The sequence below is a fragment of the Artemia franciscana genome, chromosome 20 (genome assembly GCF_032884065.1).
Source record: "Artemia franciscana chromosome 20, ASM3288406v1, whole genome shotgun sequence".
Taxonomy (NCBI): Eukaryota; Metazoa; Arthropoda; class Branchiopoda; order Anostraca; family Artemiidae; genus Artemia; species Artemia franciscana.
In genome coordinates this window covers 12,991,035-13,018,638 of record NC_088882.1, presented here as the reverse complement: position 1 = coordinate 13,018,638, position 27,604 = coordinate 12,991,035, and the positions used below count along the sequence as shown (strand labels likewise).

General features: G+C 35.8%; 1 protein-coding gene and 1 long non-coding RNA gene across 2 annotated transcripts in view; one reads left to right on the top strand and one right to left on the bottom strand.

Annotated features, from left to right (window-relative positions):
• Window positions 1-2,189: 2,189 nt before the first annotated feature.
• The window catches only part of LOC136039767 (teneurin-a-like), a gene marked incomplete in the record, with an annotated part of 538,588 nt that continues 513,173 nt past the window's right edge, over window positions 2,190-27,604 (top strand). The window contains 1 exon segment of the mRNA XM_065723631.1: window positions 2,190-2,329.
• On the bottom strand, window positions 5,907-26,763 carry LOC136039768 (uncharacterized). Its single transcript, XR_010620550.1, has 3 exons — window positions 26,719-26,763; window positions 21,196-21,400; window positions 5,907-6,094 (listed from the first exon to the last, which is right to left on the bottom strand). It is a non-coding gene; the product is annotated as an uncharacterized LOC136039768 (long non-coding RNA).

The window sequence follows — 27,604 nt, the reverse complement described above, 5'->3', positions numbered from 1 at the left end:
ACAATTGACAGTTTTTTCCCTGTAGATTTTATCATGGAACTGGTTATCTCAAGTCAACTATACAAACAGTCTTAATTATTCAGATATATAGTTTGAAATGTTACTATGAAGTTAGATGCTTGACGATAAAAATGCAGATTGTTATTCAAATAATGTTTTAACAATTTAAAGTAACTTGCCGAAATGAAAAAAAATTCTGTGTCCGAAAAAGAGGTGAATAAATGAATGAAATGGATATTTTGGGGGAGAATTAATTTACAAATCAAATTCTTGTGAAAGTCTAGTACTTTCGACTTTTCCATTTCCAACTTAAACTCCGATTGGAAATATAAATTAATAATTGCAAATTTATCTCGTCTTCCTCCACTAATTGGGTTTATACCTGGCATATTCTCCCTACATATTATGGGGTTTTGCAGCTGGTGTACACAAGGCTGTATCCAGGGGGGTGCAGACCTTTTACTACTCCTTTCTGGTGATGTTTTGGTTTACATTGGTAAACATCTAATATTGTTATGCGTGTAGCAGAATCTTTCAGAGCTAAGAGTTCACGTAGGGAAGAAATAGAAGAAGTGACTGTGCTATAAATTATTAATTTATTCCACAAAGTCATTTATTCCACATGGTTTGAAAACAAACACAAAAGAAGAACTTTACAGAGCTGCTGCACGAGAGGAACTAACTTAGACACTTCAGAAATCTGTATATAAAATTATTTCCAAGCTTCTTTGAAACACATTCTACTATATTAAAATTGTCCAAAATACACTTTTTGGTATTATAAGCCTAGTTTTTCTTATTCCTATTTCCAGAGACAAAAACATGGTAAATTCTATAAACCCAGGTTTCAATTAGGGTTCTTAGAGTCCAATACAAATTTCAAAGATAAAGTTGACCAACATTGCATTAAAAATAGGTTTCATGTTTCCTTTTCCAAGACATTCAAAAGTTTACAGGAGTCAGAGCCCCCCCCCCCAAATTTTTTTCACAATCACAAAAACGTAACAAAGTTAGCATAAACAAATCTTTGATGCGTTCTTTCGTACCCCTCCCCCCCAAAAAAAAACTGGATACGACCCTGGGTGTACGCACTACCTTATATATGACCTGTTTACCAATTTGGATCCCTGTATTCTGTAATGATTATTTGCTAAATCGCTTCATGTACGCATATGGCATGTCTGGACCGACATTCTCGCCCACACACGACACAGCCTGTGATCAACTTAAGCAAAGATACAGGAGTTTCTTTTGTAGAAAGCGAGGAGGCAACTTCAAGAAATGGAAGTCGGTTATGCAGAAAATATTTGAAATTGTATATGAAATTTCGTGGTTTGGGGGGCCCCTTTTTACGTACTTGTCCCAGTCCCTGGACTTTATTGGGTTACCAGTTGAATATCCCCGTGTTTTAATTCTTCGTTTTGTCGATTATGCATTTGCACTGACTTGGTAGATGCATCTTTAGAAATTGTATTGAACTTGCTCAAATTCTTCCTTAAGATTATTTAGTCTTGAGGAGTTTTTAGTGACTTCGAAAAATCTTTGCTAGATTTTCTTATAATAGAATTTTTTTATAAAAAAAAGTTGTGTGAACAGCCTTAATAATTTTGGAGAAAGGTGGAAACACCCAAATTCTTAAATAAAGTCGTGTTTATTGATTTGTATGTAACCCATTTCACGAGATAGAGAGCCAAATCAAATCTAAATTAATTGCTTGTGAATTTCTCACAGCTTTAAAATCTCAGGTCAAACCCTCGCGTGATTGAAGCCAGTAAAATCAATATAAGTCAAGGATCAAACGAAAGTTTTAAGTTGAATCTAATAATAGGCTCATTTGAATGTTAATGTATGCGAGGGGCTGTCTGGTCTTCATAACCCTGTGTAGATCTCAATGTGTCTCTACTTTCGTAGAGCTACTTGTGGCGCGCCTCTACTGTGCTATTCCTCATGACATCTTGCGTTGAAGTCTAACACTTCATGTGGCAAGAGCATATGGTATACATGATGTTTCAAAGTGTTCAACCCCTCTGAATGCTAATCCTAGGAATCGTATTCATATATCTGATTGTCGTGAAATTGACTGATTAACTATGAATATTGAAACTGAATTTATATGACTACCCTTACCTGTACGATAGTAATCACACTTATGTCATAAGACACGGATTTTCAGTTTTGAATCTAGCGCCTTGCTGATAGGATAGAATCGTGGTTAACGATCTATCCGAGAGCAATTTTAGAGCGGGGTTAGAGTAGATGCACGGTTAGTGAGTCGAATATTCCATGGATTAAGTGAAAATAGATTGAATATTGGATGTGAATTTGTAAAGTGAGTGTTCGAAATTTGCTGATACCTTGAGGACTAGCTAACGTTTACTTTGAAATAGGACAAAATAAAAACATACTCTGGCACGTAAGCAGGGAGGAGGGCCTTCGTCCCCCCCAGAAATTTTGTGAAATGTTTAATTTCCCAATGGTTTCTTGGGATTTCTGGCAGATTTAGGACATTTATTAAGAATCTAGATGCATGCGTGAAGCCTTTTTTGGGGGATTTTACAGCATGCAATTACCCAGTCATTATTAACCCATTTTCATTCTAAATTTTTACCCTCTTAGAAGTAATTAGCAACTGTACTGTTGTTTTTTGTAAAGAGAGTTTGCTTTCCACAGCGAAATAGAATTATCCTTGATATTGGGGCGTTTATCCCCCCTTTTCAGGATAAAGTACAGCTTTTAATGGATCAATTTTGGAAACTATCATTTTCATTAAAATCTACGTTTTCGCAATAGAAGAACTACCCCCCCCCCACATCACCCATATTACACTGTTAACCCTAAAATTTCCCTTTCAGTGGGATATAATAGATTAATCACTGGTTCTAAATCGCTACGAACCTAACCTGAGCCAAAAACGTACTTTTGAGGATTCAGTCTTCTTCCCCCCATCCGCTACAATATTACAGATTAAAGTTAATCTCTATTTTCCGATATACGTGCTTTTTGCATTACTGAATAAAAAAAAGTGCTATTTTATTTCGGCTGTTTCGAAGTTTTTGCCCCCCCCCCGAAAAAAATTCCTGCGTACGTGCCTGCTCTAATCAGTTACGTACGAATGGACGGGGGTGTGCTTTCAGTCCTTGCCCCTCTCTTCCTAAAACTTTAAGGCTCTTATGACGGTTCTTATAATGTCTTTGATCTCCCCTATAAATCACTTTTTTTTTACTCATACCTCGGGATTGTGCCCGCCCTCCCTCCTAAAAGTGAAATACCACATGTGACCAAGACCATAATTGATATATCCAGTGGAAATAACACCTTGACTGTTAGACTCCGGAACATCTAAAGGGTTCTCATGTTCTCAACGCTCCCCCCTCTCTGAGCCTCGGTAGTTTTGTAGTGTCCATTTTATTCTCACTCAAAATAACCAATATGTTTTGCATCTTCAAAAAATTAATCCCTCTCCCCAATGCCCATTCTTTCGGTACAATGTTTCCTACCCCCTTTATTGTATTTCCCTATACTTTTCTAGTTTTCAAAGATCTATTCCTGTTTATGTCATTACTGAAAACATTTTCTGATGATAGATTGGAAAGTGAAACTACAAAAATACGGATTCATTTTTACATTGCTTGGATTAGCAGACTCCTCCCATGTTCCAGATTAAGGACGCAGAAAAACAGCCCAAATAAATGTTTAGAAAAGTATATAATATACTTTTCAAAAAAAGGAAAATCCAAAATTGATCGCTGGTTTCTATATTTTTGAAGAAATATAAAGGGTAGTAACATTAATTTAAATGCGTTAATTTTAGCAATAAAGCGACAAATTAATGTAGCAATGTAATTGCAATGAAACAGTTTAAAAATAATTGCTATATGGCAATGAAAGTCACCTTGCTGGGTGCACATCAGAAGATGTCAGTATGAAGGGCATCCATGATTTTTGCTTGGTGGGGGGGGGTGCGAAAAAATGCATCAAAATATGTATCTTGTTACATTTCTACGAGTAGGACCAACACCCCCTTTTTGATACGGCCTTTGTCAGTAATACTTGGTTATAGTTTGCCCTCCGTCTTTCGCACCTTGAAATGTCACAGGCTATAATTATTTGTGTATAATTTTATTTGTGTTGACTTGAAAGTTTCAGCGATGGTCCTGTGGATCATAGGAATCAAGAGTATGCTATTGTAGGGGAGGGCCCTGGAAAACCGACATCCAACACGCTTTCCCGAATTTTAATATGGAATCAAGTTCATGTTTTACGTGATTCCTCTATAGTCTGGAGATTTTTCTTGAATTTGGAACCCCACTAAGTAATGTTCCTCTAGCCCCTGAAATAAATTTATGTATATGTGCCCAGTGATTGGATCTCTAAATAATTTTCATTTAATCGGTGGATTGAGGATGAGACAAATTTAAAAGGGGTCTTTTCCCTTTTGTACAATTGAATTCTGTTGAGCTAATAGAGAATTCTCCTAATAAATTGTCTTGATAGTGGACTATCATTCCAGGAACTGGTCTATTTCAATTTAGTAGCGCAGAAATAAAAATGAAAAATTTGAGAAATGTGAATTATTCCAGTGAATTATTCCAAAACTGACGTTATAATGTAAATTCGAAACGGTTGCATTTTTTTTCTTTGTAAATATGTCTCATTATTCTGTTAATAATGTTAGAGCACTATCACATTCAAGTTTATGGCGATATATCAGACTAGAAACTTTTATTACTAGGAAAATATATTCAAGATTTTTTTTTGGAATTTACAGATATTACTTTTTATAATAATTACTTAAAAATTAGTTTTGAAATTTGACGAAAAAATAAACAATTAGTTAATAAATGCCGCGGGTTCTAATCGTCAACTAAATAAAAATGTCTTAATTTCTATCCAGGCCCTTTTTGTATTTTTTTCTTAAAAGTTGGTCATCCTAGAATTTGATACATACATACATAGAATCAAACTGCAAGAAAGATAAAAGGACGCTTTAAAATGTGAATGTTGATATGAGTTCTTATTGACATTTATAAAAATATAACAGTTGAAAATAGAGATGAAACCTTTTAATAGACAGTGAAACAAATAAAAAAAATTTAAGTGAATATTACGGACACATATACAGTGTCAATCATCAGCAGTAAAACTATTGCTGAGTTTTACTTTGAGCTTTACTGCTGATGATGGACACTGTATATGTGTCCGAAATATTCAGTTAAAATTTTATATTTTTTTCACTGTCTATTAGAAGGTTTCCTCCCTATTTTGAACAGTCATATTTTCGTCAGGGAAAAACAGTGAGGTCTTCGAAGTTATCGATGCTTATAAAAAAAATTCTCTGTCAGGGCCTTATCCTGGACTTTGGTGACAGGTTCCGATGCTATAAAATGTGTATGATTTTTTATTTTCATGTTCTTGGAAATAAAAGACTTACCTTCCCCCCGGATATTAATTTGCCATCCCTGCATAATGTTATAACACAAAAATTGCTTCTATTTTCACATCCATTTCAAACTATTTCTATTTTCGAATACCTATCTTTGTTTTATTAATGCAAGGTGGATACCGAAGATGACCCAAAAACTTTTTTTGTCACGGATAAATACCCTCAAAGAAATCTTCTCCCTTTATGAACTCGTTCTTGTCCTGATGGTGCTTGATCCAGACACTGAGCTCGTTAAATCGAGCTGTGTTGAAATGTGAATTAAAAGAATCAAATGACTGAAGCTAGCGTCTAAAAAGGGCTTTCAAAAATCACGTTTTCCTTACAATTAAAACTTTCGAGAAGACAGTGGGCTTCAAACATTTTTGTATAAATGCTATTATAAGTTCAAATGTTGTGTGTTCATGTCCATAAGCCTTTATCAATGAAAAAAAGACAAATAAGTAAGAAGAGAAATGAAGCTGAAAACAATCATGAGCAATGTAATAGTGCTGCCTAAATAAAGATTAATATATAGACTACGTAAAAAAAGAAGAGAAAAACACAAGCGCTATGCAAAATAGCAACCTGAAATTTTGGTCTTTTTCATTTTCTTCCAAAGTATGAAGTTTTTCGGGCAGTATCACATTTTCATTGGTGTTGCCACATTGAATACTGAAAATAAACAAGCAAAAGTAATTAGTCAGCCCGATACTTGTTACTTCCAGAAGCTGCGTAACTGCTTACAGAGGTCTAATTCATTAAAAATTGGATTCCTGGTTGTTCCTAGTTCTTGAGACATACAAGGTTGTGTAAGAATGCTAAAATGACCACAGTTTGACAGCTACGAAATTGCGTGTTAATTTCAGAATTTTTTTTCCCATTTCTACCCTTCATTGGTGTATATTCTCCTTCTAAAGCGATGTTCTGTCTTCAATTAGATGCTGATAAATTGTCATAACTCACCGTCACTGGTTTAACTCACCGTTAAATTTACCGTCACTGGAATAAGTTTTGGCCAAAAAAGAACACAGAATTGTATTAAATGTTGTGAGTCGGAAACCTCTTATTCCTTTTACTGGCTTAAAATTTCATACAAAACAACCAGTCAGGTTTTGAATAGCATGCATTTTCATCGTGGGAAACGAATTCCTTTGGTAAAATGACGTAGTTTAATATTGCTCTAAAACGAGCTAGGTTTTAAAAAGATGTTACTATTTGTTTCTCCAGAAATAACGGATAATATGATTTGTTTACAAAAATCAGTTAAAAATAATTCAAAGTAATTATTCCTTTTTTCCTCTTTTTGCCTATTTAAACGTATGATTGAAGTACCATAGAGAAGTATGGTATAATAGAAAAAATAAGATTATATCCCTACTAATTTAAAAAAATACAAAACCAATTTTCAGTTTAAGGCTGAAAGAATGTCTAATAACACTCATGTGTTATCCTGACCACACTCAAGAAGTTAGATTAATCATAATGAAATATACTTAAATATGTTGAAAATATAATACATTAGTGACAAAATTATGGAAGTTCCAACAGAAAATTATGGAAAACAGGCCGCCCAGAAAGCATTATATTAAATACCTAACCAGCTCTATGTATTAAATATTTAATTAAAATATACCAGCATAGTATTTTATCCCACTCAGATTAAGCTGATTATCTGAAAGTGCACACTGAAAAACCGTTATAAGCAGATCAAACTTCTTGAGTGGTGAGGATAACACGTAAATACCTGCCTAATAATAATTTTACGGAATACTTTCCTCTCGAACGTATCGGACCAGTCTTGACAGAACGGTTGAAAAACTAATGTTGTTAAAACTTAGTCTTTCTGGAATAAGAATTCTGAAGAAGCCGTTTGTATTTAATTTACGACTATGATAAAAGAAACAGTCCTAAATGTTTGATGAAGTGTATCCCTTTAATGATTTTTAAAGAATCGCTATATAATTTTGATTATAGGGCTGACCGTTTGTTAATTTAAAAGGAGTTTTTTTCATTGTAAATGCCTATTAAAACCTATTAATTGCCATAGCAAAACTATTTAAAAACGGTTTTTTTTTATTTAAGCTTATGACTGTGACATGTAACATAAATGTAAATAACGTACGGTATGAATAAGTTATATCCTCAATAAATTTCAAAACAATCGAATAACGATTTTTACCTCAATGCTGATTGAAGGCATGATAATTTACACGAGATGTTTCCCCTCGTATATCCCAATTTTGTCCTGATAAATTGCCCTGATAGTACTCTATTCAGAAACCAGACCGGCTACATTTACTGTCGCAAAACGAAAATTGGAAAACTCATCTGATAATCTTCCATTCAAGCATTTTTAAAGCTTCCAAAAACTAACAGAAGTTGTCAAGAGCTTTTCCAAAATTCATCTGTGAAAATCATTACAGAAGACTTTTTCTTGACAGTCATTTCCTTCCTTGGAATTTTCTTAGAACTTTGTTGACACAGGGGAAAATTTTTCAGACGGGGTTTTGACGTCCCTTTTGACAAGCTATTGTAAGGCTAACGAATGAAGGGGGTGGTAAATTGTTGTTTACACTTTCATGAATAGAACATGTCACAGCCACGTCATGTTTCAGCAGTTCATTATCTTAGACTTCCGAAATTTCTAGTCAACATTTCATCTTCTGAACAAAATTAAAAATCGTTTCAAATAGATAGAAAAAGTAAAAAAATACATTAGTTTAGGATAACCCAAGTTTGAGGAAACTCAGGGTCGGCTTTGATCATTCGAAAGGCGTTGTTTGACCCTTTTTTTCAATATAGTATATATAATTCACACTATAGAGGAAAATACATCTATTTGGTCATATTAATACGGTTTCCTGTAGATACTCCTAATTCTTCCCAAATGCATTATATTCCCCGTTCTTAAATTTTACTTTTAAGTATTTCCTCTAAAAAAGACTTCGTTTATCGAAAAATTCAAAAATAAAGAAAACAAGGTTAGCTCTGAAGATTAAAACCATAGCTGAACAATGAAGGAACCCATAAATGGCACTTAAACGCATATGTAGAATTGGACAGAGGGATGTCAAAAACGCATATATAGCGAAACTTTTTACAATTTTGGAAATAAACACGATACTTTTCTGGGGAAGATATTTTTTTTTTCTGAAAGTTACATTCTCGACAACGTCAATGGCTGAGTTAAGAGCCGCAAAGGAGCCTAGCTCAAGCTCAACCATATATTTTTTTTATTAAGGCTCTTATTTGGAGAAAAATCAAAGTTTATTTCAAGTTTTTCTTATTAAATTAGACTAAATACAAAAAAGAAAACAATCAGAATATTAAGCAATATCAGATTCGAATTCCCGAGATTAAAACAAGCCACGCTTTGATCGCAAAATTGCTGTTTTGAGGTTCATTTAAACACTGTTTGACATAAGTAATGTCACCAAGTGGTATCTTCATGAAAGTTCACAATATTGTTAATTCAAAGGGCCTTTTTTACTTCTTATTAACATAACAGACTTGGCTTACTTTAATATACTTGGGGGAGCACTCGGGGTCGTGACCCCTTCCCACCGAGATCCTAAGTTTTTTCTGAACTTATTGGCATATCTGATTCAAATAATAGATTTTATTTTTTATTGACCACCCACCTCTCAATTAATTAGAATTCGGCATTTAGTGTTTGAATTTAATATTTAGATCTTCATAATATACTGAGATTATAAACCAACAGCGTAGCAACCGATATACATGATGGTATATCAAGATACCTTTTATCTTGTCAAACTTCGTCAAAAGTTTTTCGTGACAAAGTTTTCAAAACTTGATGCTATGAACAAAAAATATATATAATGCGTCAAACTTTTGATTATCTCTATGGAGATGGGATAATGGCGAAGCAAAGCTCCATATGTCCTTTTTTTGTAAACCTATTGAAAATACTCCTGCCGGAACAATCTCTTAGCAACAATGTATTGTTCTGTAGTCATTATATTCTATTAAATTATTCAGCCGTCTATGAGCACAGGATAGATCATTCTATAAATTTACGCTTTCGTCGAGAGAAGGTATTAATGTAAAAGTTTCTTTTTTCAAAATACAGGAATACGTTTTATGTAATTACATAAAAAAAACTGGTTTTTATAACTGAAAGTAAGGAGCGACATTAAAACTTAAAACGAACAGAAATTATTCCGTATATGAAGAAAAAGGATTTTTTAGAAAATCCTGCGCCCTTTTCATTCAATTTCTGTTCCCCCATGACATATTTCTCCAAGGAAAGATCCTCCCACATAGCCCCCTCCTCTCAACCCCACCCCTAAAACCAAAAAAAAAATCCCCTGAAAACGACTGTACACTTCCCAATAACCATTATCAAACAGTTCGTGGTAACGAACTGTAGTAAGGAGCGACCCGGCTCAATAGTAACCAAAACTCTAAAAAATGGAATTTTGGTACCAATAGCTACATCAAAAGAATTTTATTTTAATGCTGACTTTAAATATATAAGTTTCATCATGTTTAGTCTCACCCATCAAAAGTTACGAGCCTGAGAAAATTTGCGTTATTTTAGAAAGTAGGGGGAAACACCCCCTAAAAGTCATAGAATCTTAACGAAAATCACACCATCAGATTCAGCGTATCAGAGAACCTTATTGTAGAAGTTTCAAGCTCCTATCTACAAAAATGTGGAATTTTATATTTTTTGCCAGAAGGCAGATCACGGATGCGTGTTTGTTTGTTTTTTTGTTTTTTTTTTTCCAGGGGTGATCGTATCGACCCAGTTGTCCTAGAATGTTGCGAGAGGGCTCATTCTAACGGAAATGAAAAGTTCTAGTGCCCTTTTAAAGTGACCAAGAAAATTGGAGGGCACCTAGGCCCCCTCCCACGCTAATTATTTTACCAAAGTCAACGGATCAAAATTCTGAGATAGCCATTTTATTCAGCGTAGTCGAAAAACCTTATAACTATATCTTTGGGGACGACTTACTCCCCCACAGTCCCCGTGGGAGGGGTTACAAGTTCAAAACTTTGACCAGTGCTTACATATAGTAATGGTTATTGGGAAGTGCACAGGCGTTTTCAGGAGGATTTTTCGGTTGGAGGCAGGGGTTGAGAAGAGGGGGATATTCTTGGGGAACTTTCCATCGAGGAATTTATCATGGGGGAAGAAAATTTCCATGAAGGGAGCGCAGGATTTACTAGCATTACTTAAAAAAAATGAAAAAATAAATATGAAAAAGTTTTTTCAGCTGGAAGTAAGCAGCAGCATTAAAACTTAAAACGAACAGAAATTATTACCCATATGAGGGGCTCACCTCCTAATACCTCGCTCTTTATACTAAAGTATTTTTAGTAATTTCAACTATTTATTCTGCGACTTTTGTGATTCAGGGGTCATTCTTTATGAATTGGGACAAAATTTAAGCTTTAGTGTAAAGAGCGAGGTACTGACGAGGGGGAGAACCCCCTCATATATAAAAAGATTTCGTAAAAAAATCGTAAAGGGAGATTCGTAAAAAAAAATAAAAGTTCTAGTTGCCTTTTTAATTAACCGAAAATCGGAGGGCAACTAGGCTTCCTCTCCCGCTCTTTTTTTCTCAAAATCATTCGATCAAAATTATGAGAAAGCCATTTAGCCAAAAAAATAAATATACAACTTTCGTTTTAATTATTCCTCTGCGGAGAGCCAAAATCAAAACATGCATTGATTCAAAAACGTTCAGAAATTAAATAAAAAAAACAAGTTTTTTAAATGAAAGTAAGGAGCGACATTAAAACTTAAAACGAACAGAAATTACTTCGTATATGAAAGGGGCATTTCCCTCTCAACGCCCCGCTCTTTACGCTAAAGTTTTTTACTATTTTAAAATGTAGAGTTAAGAGAAAAAGTCAAACTTTAGCGTAAAGAGCGGGGCGTTGAGAAGGAAAAGCCCCTTTCATATACGGAGTAATTTCTGTTCGTTTTAAGTTTTAATGTCGCTCCTTACTTTCATTTAAAAAACTTGTTTTTTTATTTAATTATATGTAAACACTGGTCGAAGTTTGTAACTTGCAGCCCCTCCCCCAGGGACTGTGGGGGAGTAAGTCATTCCCAAAGACACAGTTATTATGGTTTTTGACTATGCAGAACAAAATGAGAATCTCAAAATTTTGATCTGTTGACTTTGGAGAAAAAATGAGCGTGGGAGGGGGCCTAGGGGCCCTCCAATTTTTTTGGTCACTTAAAAAGGGCACTAGAACTTTTCATTTCCGTTAGAATGAGCCATCTTGCGACATTCTAGGACCACTTGGTCGATACGATGACCCCTGGGAAAAAAAAACAACAAACAAACAAATAAACACACCCGTGATTTGTCTTCTGGCAAAAAATACGAAATTCCACATTTTTGTAGATAGGAGCTTGAAAGTTTTGCTATAAGGTTCTCTGATGTGTCGAATGCGATGGTGTGATTTTCGTTAAGATTCTGTGACTTTTAGGGGGTGTTTTCTCCTATTTTCTAAAATAAGGCAAATTTTTTCAGGCTCGTAACTTTTGATGACAAAGACTAAATTTGGTGAAACTTATATATTTAAAATCAGCATGAAAATCTGATTCTTTTGATGTATATTTTAGCATCAAAATTCTGTTTTTTAGAGTTTCGTTTACTATTTAGCCGGGTCGCTCCTTACTACAGTTCGTTACCACGATCTGTTTGAAGGGCTTGTGTCAGGATAGGTATACAGGGGCCAGATGTCCGCTTGTGATATAACTAAGATTAGGAACAACAATACAAAGGGATGAACCTCCAACATTTTTTGGTGGGGGGGGGGCAAGAGGGGTTCATATCCGGATAGAGAAGGGGCATGGGATATATATTAATGTATTTTCAACATTATTGAAGGTTAACTGCCCCCTTGCCCCCTCCAAATGACGCCCCTGGTAATACCCCTAATGTCGCAAAATAGAAAATATACACGTTGTAATAAAGGAAAGTAATTTCGTGGGGGTTCCAATGGAATAAAACGGCCGATCTTGGCGTGCCTGCCCCGAAGACGTACATCGAAGTTTGTTTTGGTTGTGGGCACTCACACTTGTCAAGATGGTCGATAAAAGGTACACTATACGAGATTATTTAAAATAATAGAGATCTTGTAAATTGTCTATGAGTTTGAGGGATGAGAAAATATTTTATATGGTCTTTGTAATAGACGATTGTTAATAATGAAATATTTATTTTTACACGTCTTTTCAAATTGGGATTAACGCTCGTCATGAAATCCTGTTTAGCGGGGATATTTTTTTTTCCGGAGGAGAAAAGGAGGTGACAGAACTAGGGGAAAGGCCATTTATGAATTTGATTGAGAAAGGTGTTACAATCATTTTTTTTGATAAGCGAGGCAGGATTAAACAAGAGCACAGGGTTGGGTCAACCTCAGAAGGGGTGGGGTAAAGAGGTATGTTTTACCCAATTCTTAACGTGTCTTAGCTTTTGGACTTCTTTACGGCAACCACAGCCTCAAATAGAAAATCTCCAGGCTGCAATATATTTGCCAGCCCTGGTTCAACAGGTTTACATGTGCAAATTTAGGGACTATGAGGGGAGGGTGGACTATTTGAGAGGGCAAGGGACCGAAGACCACATTTTTGGCCCTTCAATTATTCAGACTAAAAATTATTGTAGGCAACAGCCTGAACACTTTCCCTTAGACTTTTCCCCATACATAAATGGCTTTTGAAACTGCAAAAGATTCAATATATTTATCCTTGTACACAAGAAGAGATAAAACACAGTAACCTTTTTTTGAAGTAAGGTAATTCCTGATCTTGATCAGACTGTTAGATAAATTCCACAGGAAACATTCTGTATGGTTTAATTTAAGTTAATTTACTTGTTTAAATGGGTTGTGCAATCATATTGATGCATGCATAAGTAAAGGCGTATCGAGATTTTATTCAGGAAGGGGGGGGGCTTTAAAAACGCATCAGAAAATTTGTGTATGTGTTTTTGTTAAGTTGTATATTTCACCAGGGGGGGTGGGTTCAAACCAGGAAACCCCATCATTGGATACGGCCTTGTGCATAAGTTATATGGACATAAATTTTAATTATCTACTTTATTTTCGTATTATCAATTTGGTGAAAGTGATGAAAGACTAAAAGCCATGGCTAACTAGGAAAGCCAAGACAGTAGTCTTTTTGAGAGGCAAAGCTGGTATGATTTTTGTTTTGTAACTTTTGTAACGTTCGGTATTAACTTTTCGTTTGACGAGTTGTATAAAAAAAAATTCCCCTTCTTAATTCTCTTCTCTTGTAGATAATTATGTGCTGTGATAATTACAAGTACTTTTGTCAGCCGCGGTTTCTATAAGGTATAACGTGCCCACCACTTGCGAAATATATATACTTGACATATTTGATTTTAAATACCTATGTTGCACAGTTAGTCTCCAATTTCAAATAAAAAAACAAAAAAAAATGGAACTATTAAGTCCATATTTCGGTGAAAATCAATTGGACGTACTTTTTGCCAAATATGTGATTGATGCGTTTTTTTTTTTTTTTTTTTTTTTTTTTACATTTATACTTCAAGATTTCTGATTATAACGAATGAAATTGAATTGAACAATTTAGAACCATCCCTTTAACAGCCCAGAAATGATCATTAGTCAAAGGCGATAAAGCATGCTTGTTATTGAGGATTACGGAAAATGGTGGGGCAGCGGTCCTTTAGTAACTTGTATAAAATTTATGTTTGCCTCTTATTCCAAAGAAGTGTTGCTTGTCCGCCTTCTACTAAAACTTATCTTTGTGGCTTTAGTTTTGTATAGGCTTTTCGTTTTATGTGATGCTCTTTGCCCAGTGATTAAACATTCCTTTTCACCACATGGATCACAATTATTAACAGTTTGATTAAAATGTTTATTTTTAAATTTTAGTATGGTAAAACATAAGGCTTTTAGGCCACCAGGGGCAGATAAGGCGTCTGTTAGCCCTCTAGTTTGCTTTGATCTTTCCAATTGCGGTCGAATGAGCCATATTTTAGGCCATATTTATCTAATGAGCCATATTTATGTTATGTCTACCACCAAGTCGACTATTGTTTTGTGAAGTTTGGCCTGATTATGTGCAGCTATATCGAGGATTTTTAGACTAATACTTAATTATTCTGGACCATTACCAAAATAATACCCAAATGATCGGTGGGCAACAGAATTTACAAAATTACTTGAGAGGGAGGGGGTAGCATTTTCATTCATAAGGAAGACAGAAAAATCTTTTTCTTAAATCTAGGGGGCAATATTTCTAAAATACTATAATATATATTTTCCAAATCTACGGAGGAGGGCAACAGAAGTAAAACACTATTATATATGAAATTTCAGAGGGGATATGGCCATGTCTTGGGATCTTCAGTATTATACCTTAAAAATCCTGATAAGACTCTGATTTCAACAAGGGTATCATGCCCACAATGAGGCTAATTAAAATGAACCTATGAAGCTACCCTTTTATGGTTTCAGGCCTTTGAAAAGAGCGCTGGAGCTGCAAATTTATGATCAAATATTGAAATGAGGCCTCTTCAAGTTTCAACGCTATCCCTACGTATGGTATATGTATCGCTTTTCACTAAGTTTTATAAAAGTATGCGATAACCAGGAGTACGATTTTAAAATACTGGTTTTCTACCAAATTAAGAGATTGCACGAACAAACAAAACGTTTTTAAGAGCCATCAATTTGCTTTTACAGAAAAACATTAGATCATTTGGCTATTCGTAGTTTCATCTTTGATAAATCTACGCACTCCGAAGCCGTGGATTTTCCCCTCGAAAGTTTTCAGCCAATTTCGCCGAACGGAAACAATTGGCAATTCAACTCACTGTTCAACAAACTTGACAGAAACCAGACTGTCTTAATCATTAAAGTATTTGTAGATAATGACGATTTTACCATGGCCAAAACTGATGGAAAGATGCAACGGGGCTAATTTACAAAATTACTTGAGAGGGAGGGGGTAGCATTCTCATTCATAAGGGAGACAGAATTTTTTTTTAAATCTAGGGGGCAATATTTTTAAAATACTATAATATATATTTTCCAAATCTACGGAGGGGGGATTTGTTTTCAGTTTTTCAATGATATAAGGAAAAGTTTTGCAAAAACCGAGGCGAAACAATTACCTCCTCCTCTCTTAATTGAAAACCCTGGCAATCTGAGAAAGAAAAATTATACTAGTAGTTCAGATATATGTCTGAAAGTTCTCGACCAGATTAAGTCATACTATTTTCTAATTTAAGAATTCTAGTCTCAGATTTGTAGAGGTATATCTTATAGGTTAGTAAAGAACGCTGGGTGGTAGTGACATCTATTTGGGAGGGGTAAAATGTGTCCTCCATAGATAAAAAAAACAATAAAAGGGGGGGGGGGTATTTTCATTGAAAAATGCTCGTTTTGTATATTCACCTAAAGACTGAAAAATAGAAAAAATTGTCCACCCTTGAATTTTGACAAACACATTTTGCCCCCTTTGAATTCCTGGGAATTGACACCACTGGAGGAAGGAAATGAGGCTACATCAAGAGAATATCGAAACCTTATTTAATCTTCAGTAAGCCATTATAAGACATTTCTTCTTAAATCTATGAAATACATATAAATGCCTGGGCCGAGATGTGCCCATACATCCAAATCCAGAGAATAATTAGAAAAAAATTGTTGGGGGAGGTCTGACTTCCTCCCCTTTGATGTATCTTACTCATCACAATTAGACTCAGCTCTGACGATGTAGCAAAGTTTAGTCTTTCAGACTACTCACACTTTGAAGTCGATAATGGTGATAAAAGGTTACATTTCTTCTCAGTCCTGTGATACAAATATAGAAGTTCTTTACGTAAGTTTAATAAAAACATTCGTAAAAAAAAAACTTCTAGTCACATCTTTAAGTAACCAAAAACAGGAGGGAAACTAGGCCCTCCACCTCTTTTTTATCAAAATCGTCCGATCAAAATTATGAGAAAGCCATTTAGCCAAAAAAACATAATATGCAAATTTCGTTTTAATTATTCATGTGCAGTGAGCCAAAATCAAAACATAGGTTACATAAATTCAAAAATGTTCAGAAATTAAATAAAAAAAAGTTTTTTTCAACTGAAAGAAAGGAGCGACATCAAAACTTAAAACGAACAGAAATTATTCCGTATATGAAAGGGTCTGTCCCCTTATAAACGTCCCGCTCTTTACGCTAAAGTTTTTTATTGTTTTAAAAATTCGAACTGTGAAAAAAAGTCAAACCTTAGCGTAAAGAGCGGGACGCTGAGGAGGGGATAGCCCCTTTCATATACGGAATAATTTCTGTTCGTTTTAAGTTTTAATGTCGGCAGCAATTAAATAACTTCATGGTTATGAAGTTAAACATTCTCTATTACTTCGAGTAGTAGTCTTAAGACTACAATTATATCTGGTTGTATGCATCATAATTGAGTCTGTGAACATACTAAAATTTACTGATGAAGTTGCAAGATTATGGTTGTGCAACCAACTAAGTGTTGCCTATAATATTTGTTCAGCAATTAAGTAGTGGATTACTAAGGTGCTCAAAATACTGATTCTTGTTGCTTCATTTTTTAAACACAGCAATTAACCATGGCTTTTCAAACAGTTCGTGGTAACGAACTGTAGTAGGAGCGATCCAGCTCAATAGTAACCGAAACTCTAAAAAATGGAATTTTGATGCCAATAGTTACATCAAAAGAATCATATTTTAATGCTGATTTTAAATATACAAGTTTCATCAACATTAGTCTTACCCATCAAAGGTTTTGAGCCTGAAAAATTTACCTCATTTTAGAAAATAGGTGGAAACACCCCCTAAAATTCATACGATCTTAACGAAAATCACAACATCAGATTCAGCATATCAGAGAACCCTATTGTAGAAGTTTCAAGCCCCTATCTACAAGAATGTGGAATTTTGCATTTTTTTGCCAGAAGACAAATCACGGATGCGTGTTTATTGTAATTTTTTTTTCACAGGGGTGATCGTATCAACTCAGTTTTTCTAGAATGTCGCTAAAGGGCTCATTCTAACGGAAATTAAAAGTTATAGTGCCCTTGTTAAGTGACCAAAAAAATTGCAGGACCTAGGCCCCCTCCCACGTTCATTTTTCCCCAAAGTCAACGGATCAAAATTCTGAGATAGCCATTTTATTCACCATAGTCGAAAAGCCTAATAAATCTGTCTTTGGGAACGACTTACTCCCCCGCAGTTCCCGTGGGAGGGGCTGCAAGTTACAAACTTTGACCTGTGTTTACATATAGTAATGGTTACTGGGAATTGTACAGACGTTTCCAGGGGGATTTTTTGGCTGGGGGAGAGTTGAGGGGAGGGGGTACGTGGGAGGATCTTTCCATGGAGGAACTTCTCATGGGGGAAGAGACTTCCAATGGAGGGGGCGCAGGATTTTCTAGCATTACTTAAAAAAACATTGAAAAAATAAATATGAAAAGTTTTTTTTCTACTGAAAGTGAGGAGAAGCATTAAAACTGAAAACGAGCAGACATTATAACGCATATGAGGGGTTTACCTCCTCGTAATACCTCGCTCTTTACGCTAAAGTATTTTTAGTAATTACAACTACTTATTCTACGGCCTTTGTGATTCAGGGGTGATTCTTAAGGAATTGGGACAATATTTAAGCTTTAGTGTAAAGAGTGAGGTATCGACGAGGGGCGAGTCCCCTCATATACGCAATAAAAACATACGAATACAGAAGTTCGCTACGTAAGTTAATTCGTAAGTTATGTATATTTTTCACTTATGAAAACGTTCGTAAAAAAATTAAGGTTAATGCCTTTTTAAGTAATCAAAAAATTGGAGGGCAATTAGGCCTCCTGTCTCGCTCTTTTTTTTCTCAAAATCTCCCGATTAAAACTATGAAAAAGCCATTTAGCCCCAAAAAAATAATATGCAAATTTCGTTTTAATTAATTATGTGCGGAAAGCCAAGATCAAAACATGCATTAATTCAAAAACGTCCAGAAATTAAACAAAAAACAAGTCTTTTTAAATGAAAGTAAGGAGCGACATTAAAACTTAAAACGAACAGAAATTACTCCGTATATGAAAGGGGCTTTTCCTCCTCAACACCCCGCTCCTTACGCTAAAGTTTTTTACTGTTTTAAAAAGTAGAGCTAAGTTAAAGAGTCAAACTTTAGCGTAAAGAGCGGGGCGTTGAGGAGGAAAATCCTCTTTCATATACGGAGTAATTTCTTTTCATTTTAAGTTTTAATGTCGCTCCTTACTTTCATTGAAAAAAAAAACTTGTTTATTTTTTGTTTAATCTTTACTAGTATCCATGCGAATCGATGCTACAGATGAGATCAATTTTTTTTTTGTTTACAGACAGAGAAATGACGCGTTCAACGATTTGTTTGGAAGTTCTTAAGCCGAACGGGGAAGTCATGACAATTTATGATTGTCTTTTGAAAAATGAACCAATAGTTAATAAGGGAATTAAAATTGTGCATAATCACCAGGGGACAAGATTACATTGATTATTTCGCAACATAATAGTTAACTTAGATTCATTTTTTTTTTAATTTTTCCTCAGTTGCTTTGACGTTCACATTGAAGTAACTCTAATAGCTTCCTTTCCCTACGTGGATCAATAGCGACGGTTGTACTTATTATTATTGGTGATGGTTTTTTTTTGTTTTAGTTTAGTGTAAATTTTCTTTTTATCTTCTGCTGAGGACGCCTAGTTTAGATACATGCGAAATATCCGCGTTGTTTTAGTCTTCCATCTCTTTTCACTCTACTGGCCGTAGTCTCGTTTGATATTTTTTTGTTGGATTTTATCTCTCCTTGTAGTTTTTTGTCAATGATTTGTTATTCGAGTTAACCAGATGTTGACTATAAAATTTACTATTGCTCCTCGTACTGACCTGAACAGGATAATTAGCTGAAAAAAATTAATTAGAGGGGTGGATTTCTTGTTGGTGCAGAAATTATCGAATAGTTAGTTATAGCACTTGATATATTGTTTATCAACATCAAAATAGTAAGCATATGTGTTCATATTTAATGTTAATTGAGTTTAATGTTAATTGATTTAATTGGTGTTAATTGAGGGACAAGCGTCAACTAGATTTTTGCCCCCGCCCCTTGATTTTGCCAAATAGCTCTTTTGAGCATATTTTCATTTAATTTTTTTCATGGAAAAATTGGAAAAAATGACGAGCTTACATCCCCCCCTTGATTTTGAAAACAAACATTTTACCTCCCCATCTCCCTGAATTTTCATGAATTGACACCATTACTTTCTTTCTTGCGCGATATTTGCGAAATAGAGATACTACTGAGGCTATCAAATTAGCATCAACGCCTCGATAATTTTGCATAACTTGTGGCTATTCTAATTAAAATATGAGTGAATTTGGCAGAAAATTGCCCATCAAGAGAGTTTGGAATATTCAATGCTATGTACTGTCAAAGTTGCAACAGACCTTACCCTTAATAAGTAATGCATTACTGCTGTCTGCGAACTCGTGACCTCACATGTATAAGCTCAACGAGCTTTGGTTCTACTGGCCTTATGCTAATGCTGACCAAAAGCAGCGGTTTATTATACGGTGATACTAGCAGATTAAACCTGCTAATTTAAACTTAGACTGTATGGATTGACGACTCGATTGATTGCTGCAATCAGGACCGCGCCCAAGGTTTTTTTCGGGGTGGGGGAAGGGGTAACAAATAAATTTAAAAACATAATTTAAAAATTTGTTTATATGCATTTTTAAAATTTTTACGCTTTGGAAAAACTTTTTTTGGGGGGATGGTACTTGTATATTATTCAGAATACACTCAATAAGTGAGTTAGGTATCTTCTATCACTATGTGTTCCGTCTCGTAATGTTCCTTCTCGTCAGAGTACAAAGTCATGTTGTGTCCATTGACACACTGTTTTGTTGTGGGCAACAACCCCTTATCGTGGAAAAATATAATTGCCTCTTTTTCAGTCTTTGGCAAATCCTAAATCTTCGTTTCAAAATCCATGTTCAGACACTAGCTTCTATCACTATGCGTAGCAAACTAAATTGAGTTTTGTCTTTGTGGCTATGAAACTGGTTTTTCTCATGAAACGTACCAGCATCGTAGTTTGTTTCACAAAAGAACCTAACTTCACTTATTGAGTGTGTTCTGAATAATACAGAAGTACCATTTCTCATATAGTAACTAATCATTGCCACTATGCAAGACTATTGTGGTTTTACTTTTTTAATTGAATTGCGGAAACGGTAAATGAAGGTTCGCCCAGGGTTTGCTGCTTGAATATTGCCATATTAAAAGGGGCAATATAATGGAAAGCATATATTGAGCTTTTTTACCGGAAGAAAGTTGGCTTTTAATCTATTCTTTAGTTCTACCTTCACATTTTAGTCTCTTGAACTGTTTACATTGAGGTTGCAGAAAACGCACCAGTAAATACTAACACTGCATAACTAATAGCTACTTTGACTGAAATACAAAATTCATTCAGTAGCAACCTGAACATCATAAAAGTTTCAACTATTCAAAAGCTTCTATGCATTTTCAAAATTGTAACAGATCTTTCTCACCCAAGCTCCTAATAAATAATGCATTGCAAGTGTCTGTGAATTAACAACCACAGATACCCTTAGATAAGTTCAGCAAAATCAAAGCCATTACCGCTTCCCAGTTCCTCAGTTAGTTCTTTTGTCTATGCAATAGTACTTGAAGCCTAGAATTTATACAGTCATTTCAAAGCGAAGGATTATTACCTTGTCACTGGGACTTCCTTCAGGGAATTTCCTTAGAAGAGATAAGGAAGCTTCTTCATTCCTAAACGCCAATGTAGATGAATTGAAGATATAAAATATCATCTTCTCTACTCCCAAGAAATTCGTAACATCAGATTACATTTGCATAGGAACTAGGGCTGCAATTGAGAATTTAACAATATCCAAAGATTCACTTGCGAGGATCCTAAAAGGGGATAAAAATCGCAAAATACTAAATAATAATAATCTTTGGGTACTTACCTATTATAACGACCACACTCAAGAAGTAAACTTAGGTTAATCAGAATGAAATATATAAAAATGTGATTAAAATATAATACTTTAGTAACAAAATTATGAAAACTATAAAAGAGAGATATGGAAAGCCGACCGCCCAGTACGCACTAGATCAAATAATGCTTAACCTGGCTTAACCAACTCTATACACTAAATACTTAACTAAAATATACCTGCAGAGTAGTTTATCACACTTAAGCTAAGCTGATTATCTCCGAGAACCCACGAAGAAACCGGTTTTGAACAGATCGAGAACGACAGTGTGGTCGGTGTAATACGTAAGTACCATTGTTTGTATTTCCTTTTTCTTTTTTAGGGTGATGTATATATATATATATATATATATATATATATATATATATATATATATATATATATATATATATATATATATAATTCATAAAGTCCTACTGATAGTAATTACTGTTCAATTATTGGCGGGTTTTTTCTCGAATAGAGGAAATCCATCAAATAATCCAAGAAAAGTTGTATGAATCCAATCCATTCGAACTCAAGATTGTTTAGTTCTTTATTGCCTTTTAACACAACAGGGAATAAAGGGAGACCGGAGATTTGTGCATGGAGTCTAAAAATTGCTACACAAAGTATCTAATAGTGAAAATACTAAAATAGAAAAGATAATAGGTAATTGCAGCCAAGGCTGCATCCAAAAAATTTTTCGGGGGGGTACAAAAACTTTAAAAATGCATCAGAAATTAGTTTAAATGTTTTTTTGTTACCTTCTTATGAGTAAAAAAAAAATTGTGGCGGAGAGGTGATCTCAGGGGGGTTCCCATGCTATCTCAAGATTCTTGCAGTTTTTTTTATCGCATATTGTTCTTATAAGTTGCCAATTTCTTACAATTATTCGACTTTTGACAAATTCCTACTTTTCGCAATCTTATAAGGACCCTTCAAACGATTTGATAACTATTAATCAATTATTGACAAATTATCTTCTCGAATATGGGTAGCGCTTCCGAATAATCCAAGCGAACTTTTTGAAGCCATTCCATTCGAACTCAAGATTGTTCAGTTCTTTATTACATTTGTTTAGTAACCTTGCAGATAAATGAATAACTTTTACGGCATACGATATCAATATCGAGATGGCTGGTAATTAACAGTATCGCAACATTCTCCACCTGATTTGGTTTTACCGACGGAGCAGTTCTCTAAATAGTCCAGGACTTTTAGCTCAAAAAAGGGTCGAACCCGGACAAAATTGCAATATAAACGAAAATGGTACCAAAATGATCAGAAAAAAATTCTGTACAACATACTAAAAGTCCCCATAAATCCGAGTGGGGCGAGTACCCGAAAAACAGGGGAAAAGGGGGAAAGGGGAAAATGGGAAAAATGCCGAACATGCCCAGAAAATAGTTTAAAGTGAGTTTTCTGGGGTTTTCACATACGCTGATTACGAAATTGATATCTAAAATTCAGTCTAGAAAAAGAGTACTACGGAAAACGGGGGAACAGGGGAAAGAGGGGAGAAAAGAGAAGAATACAGGGTAGGGGTAGAAAGCGGTTTGAAAGATATTTTCTGGGGTATTCCTATCTGGTGATTACGAAATTGAGAAATAAAATGATATAAACAAATCGATTAACATAAAACGGGGAAATGGGGGGGGGGGGGAGGGGAAAAGGGAAATATACAGGGTAGGGGTAGAAAGCATGTGGAAATGTGTTTTCTGGGGTTTTTCTATCTGCTGATCACGAAACTGACCCCTAAAATGAAGGAAAGAAAACGAGAACCATGAAAACCGAACAAAACTGGAGGAAACAACGGAAAAGGGGAAGGGAGGCCTGACTCCTGAGCCAGCTGCTAATGGCTAATAAGTAGGCCTATGGACAAAATAACTCGCTTAAGTATCAAACTTGTACTTTCTTGAATCACCGACATTTCTTACAACCATTTGAATTACTAAACATAAAGAAAACAACCGCTTGGCAGTTATATATAAAATGGCTATTATATGTAAAATTTGCACTTTCGAAGGCAGTATAGTTGACTTGAAAAACACAGCATTGATATCACTAGTCGAGCTCCTCGTCTTCGACAATCTCGTTGTCCCTGTTCAAACAGTTGATACCCTGACATTCTCCGCACGCGAACGTACACGCTAATCCATTTTTCTTGCAGCTGCATCGCGAGTTCTCGCAGCCTGTCTCACAGTTGCATCTCACGACACTCAAAAGAGTCTGAGGTGCGGGCAACAAATGGGTCATCACAGGTGAGTATTTATGGTCTCTGAGGACCCAACCCCAGTCAGCCGGGTCGAGGTCAGCTGGTTCCCCTTTCCAACGGGATACCTGGAGGCGCACTCGCTGGGAGTGGAATGAAGCTGCAGCTTCGGTTGGCGGAAGCCTTTCAGGCTTAACAAACGCCGTAGTATTAGACGAAGAAACTTTTTCCAAGAAAATTCGATGTCGCAGCTCAGTGAGATCTTCGTTTGGTCGTGCTTTATACAAGCTGAGGAGAAGATATTCACCCGCTTTCACAATTTCATCTTTGGACGATGATTCATCCAGAAACACTTTGCATTTTTTTCTGAACACTTCACTCTTCTTCAAAAGAGGTAGCACAGCTTGCTTTCCAAGTCCGAAAACTCGTGAGGTCGTGTCACATCCCAAGAGTGCGTGCCCTACCAGAAGCAGCCTGGATACTTCTCCCATTTTTTTTGCACTTCGTTGAGGCACCAGAACCGTGTTATCGCTTCTTTTGCGTTCGTTGACGATTCGAAGTAAAGTGTTTTTGCATTAGGCGGGAGGTGATACAAGAGTAGAATCAGAAGGTCAGTGTCGTTGCCAAGAACTGTTGTTTCAGAGTTTTCTGCTTTCAACGAAGTGTTTCAGCGAAGCAAACAGAGTTTCAACGAAGTGCAAAAAAAAATGGGAGAAGTATCCAGGCTGCTTCTGGTAGGGCACGCACTCTTGGGATGTGACACGACCTCACGAGTTTTCGGACTTGGAAAGCAAGCTGTGCTACCTCTTTTGAAGAAGAGTGAAGTGTTCAGAAAAAAATGCAAAGTGTTTCTGGATGAATCATCGTCCAAAGATGAAATTGTGAAAGTGGGTGAATATCTTCTCCTCAGCTTGTATAAAGCACGACCAAACGAAGATCTCACTAAGCTGCGACATCGAATTTTCTTGGAAAAAGTTCTTCGTCTAATACTACGGCGTTTGTTAAGCCTGAAAGGCTTCCGCCAACCGAAGCTGCAGCTTCATTCCACTCCCAGCGATTGCGCCTCCAGGTATCCCGTTGGAAAGGGGAACCAGCTGACCTCGACCCGGCTGACTGGGGTTGGGTCCTCAGAGACCATAAATACTCACCTGTGATGACCCATTTGTTGCCCACACCTCAGACTCTTTTGAGTGTCGTGAGATCCAACTGTAAGACAGGCTGCGAGAACTCGCGATGCAGCTGCAAGAAAAATGGATTAGCGTGTACGTTCGCGTGCGGAGAATGTCAGGGTATCAACTGTTTGAACAGGGACAACGAGATTGTCGAAGACGAGGAGCTCGACTAGTGATATCAATGCTGTGTTTTTCAAGTCAACTATACTGCCTTCGAAAGTGCAAATTTTACATATAATAGCCATTTTATATATAAGTGCCAAGCGGTTGTTTTCTTTATGTTTAGTAATTCAAATGGTTGTAAGAAATGTCTGTTATTCAAGAAAGTACAAGTTTGATACTTAAGCAAGTTATTTTGTCCATAGGCCTACTTATTAGCCATTAGCAGCTGGCTCAGGAGTCAGGCCTCCCTTCCCCTTTTCCGTTGTTTCCTCCAGTTTTGTTCGGTTTTCATGGTTCTCGTTTTCTTTCCTTCATTTTAGGGGTCAGTTTCGTGATCAGCAGATAGAAAAACCCCAGAAAACACATTTCCACATGCTTTCTACCCCTACCCTGTATATTTCCCTTTTCCCCTCCCCCCCATTTCCCCGTTTTATGTTAATCGATTTTTTATATCATTTTATTTCTCAGTTTCGTAATCACCAGATAGGAATACCCCAGAAAATATTTTTCAAACCGCTTTCTACCCCTACCCTGTATTCTTCTCTTTTCTCCCCTCTTTCCCCTGTTCCCCCGTTTTCCGTAGTACTCTTTTTCTATACTGAATTTTAGATGTCAATTTCGTAATCAGCGTATGTGAAAACCCCAGAAAACTCACTTTAAACTATTTTCTGGGCATGTTCGGCATTTTTCCCATTTCCCCCTTTTCCCCTGTTTTTCGGGTACTCGCCCCACTCGGATTTATGGGGACTTTTAGTATGTTGTACAGAATCTTTTTCTGATCATTTTGGTACCATTTTCGTTTATATTGCAATTTTGTCCGGGTCAAACCCTAAAAGTCCTGGACTAAAATGGATGTTGACCGTTTTAACACAGCCTATGATTTCTGTGGAAGAAAACCTATCTCAGGAATTCTTTAGAAACATTAAACCACATCTTCAACGATGATTCAGCAAGACAGAGAGTCATACGAGACATGGTCAGGAGATAGATTGTGTCTATGCAAGATACGGTCTCTTTTAATGCTGTGGATCCCTAGCCGAGCATGCCTCTAACTATCAAGGAGCTACTCATCACATACCACTTTAAATGTACCTTGGGCATGTGGACCCAACGCAACAGGAGACAAACGGGGACAAGACCGTTTGATTTTTGCCGGAGATTTGTGGAGTCTAAAAATAGTTACACACAAAAGTATATGACGGTGACAATACTTAAATCAAGACGATAGTAGGTATTTGCAGCCAAAACCATACTCAGAATTTTTGTTCGGACGAGGGGATACCAAAAAAATAATTAAAAATAGATGTAACAATTTGTTTATATGTATTTTCGCTACGTTCTTAGGAGTTGAACACTTTTTTTGGGGGTGGGGTTCAAACCCCGCACTCCATCCCCTGGATACGGCCATGGTGACAGCAGTCTTCCAAAATGGGCCATAGTAGAGTTCCATAAAGAAAGTATTCCTTGGGCCTGGTTTAAGATCTCGAAGGCTGCAGAGAACCAAAGGTGTGGATGCGGAATGGAAGAAAGGGCTGGGGGTACAAAGTTAAATATAGCTACAACATGCAGCCGAACATCTGGCTAGGTAGATGCCCAGAGTGCTCCCAGGCTGAGATTTCTCAATTTTGCGGTTGCTGCTTGCGATTTTTGTTACTTTTATATAATATACCTATTTTGACGAATCTAACACTTTCTTTCAAATACCTTGTGTTTACGTGCCTGTCCTTTTTGTATTACATAAAACATTTGAAGTAAAACTGAGAGAAAATACAAGAATTCAGACATTAATTTATACAAAATAAGACCATTTTTAATTTATGTGTCGACATGGTATATTTGATTTTTTTCTGGCAAATATGAAACTATGTTATTCCCATTGACGATTTTAACTTAGACATAGATTGTAACCAAAAAATTGTTAAGCCCGATTACCATGGCAACGGGGATTTTAACATACAATGGTGTCAGATGATTGCTGATTTTTTATTGTAGAAATGATAAACCTATTATTTCTTTGAAATGTTTGTTTATCCAAAACGGAAATAAGAGTCTGAGAAAACCACTACTGGGGAAGGGGGTAAGTAAGTAACAGCTCTCTTTCGAACTAAAAAATATGTGAGAAAAGAAGATATTCTCCTTTTTGGTGTAAAAAATACTACGCTGGTTCACTGCGGTTCCCCGACTGGAATCTTATGAACTTTATGAACAGTCTGTAGGAAGCTAAGTCGATCGGTCAAAATACATCTTTATGCCACTTTTTATTACGTCGATTCTAAGTCTAAGTTAACGATTTCAGCAACTCCATAACTCATTTCAAAACCAGAAAAATTTCCGTTCTATCGTTCATAATAAGACTATGAAATTAATTTAAAAAGGAGGGGTATCAGCTACTCGGTGTCAGGATTTGTTTGGCTTTTTATTTGGGAACTTTGAATCCTATAAAAAAATTTCAATTAGTCCGATTGGCTTCATTTCAAGAAATGTAGGGGAGGTTCAATATCTAGAGCGTGCAAATATTTTTTTAATTTTTCCACAAAAATTTAAAAGAAAATACTTTACACCCACATCCCCAATTAACGTCCCTGTTTTC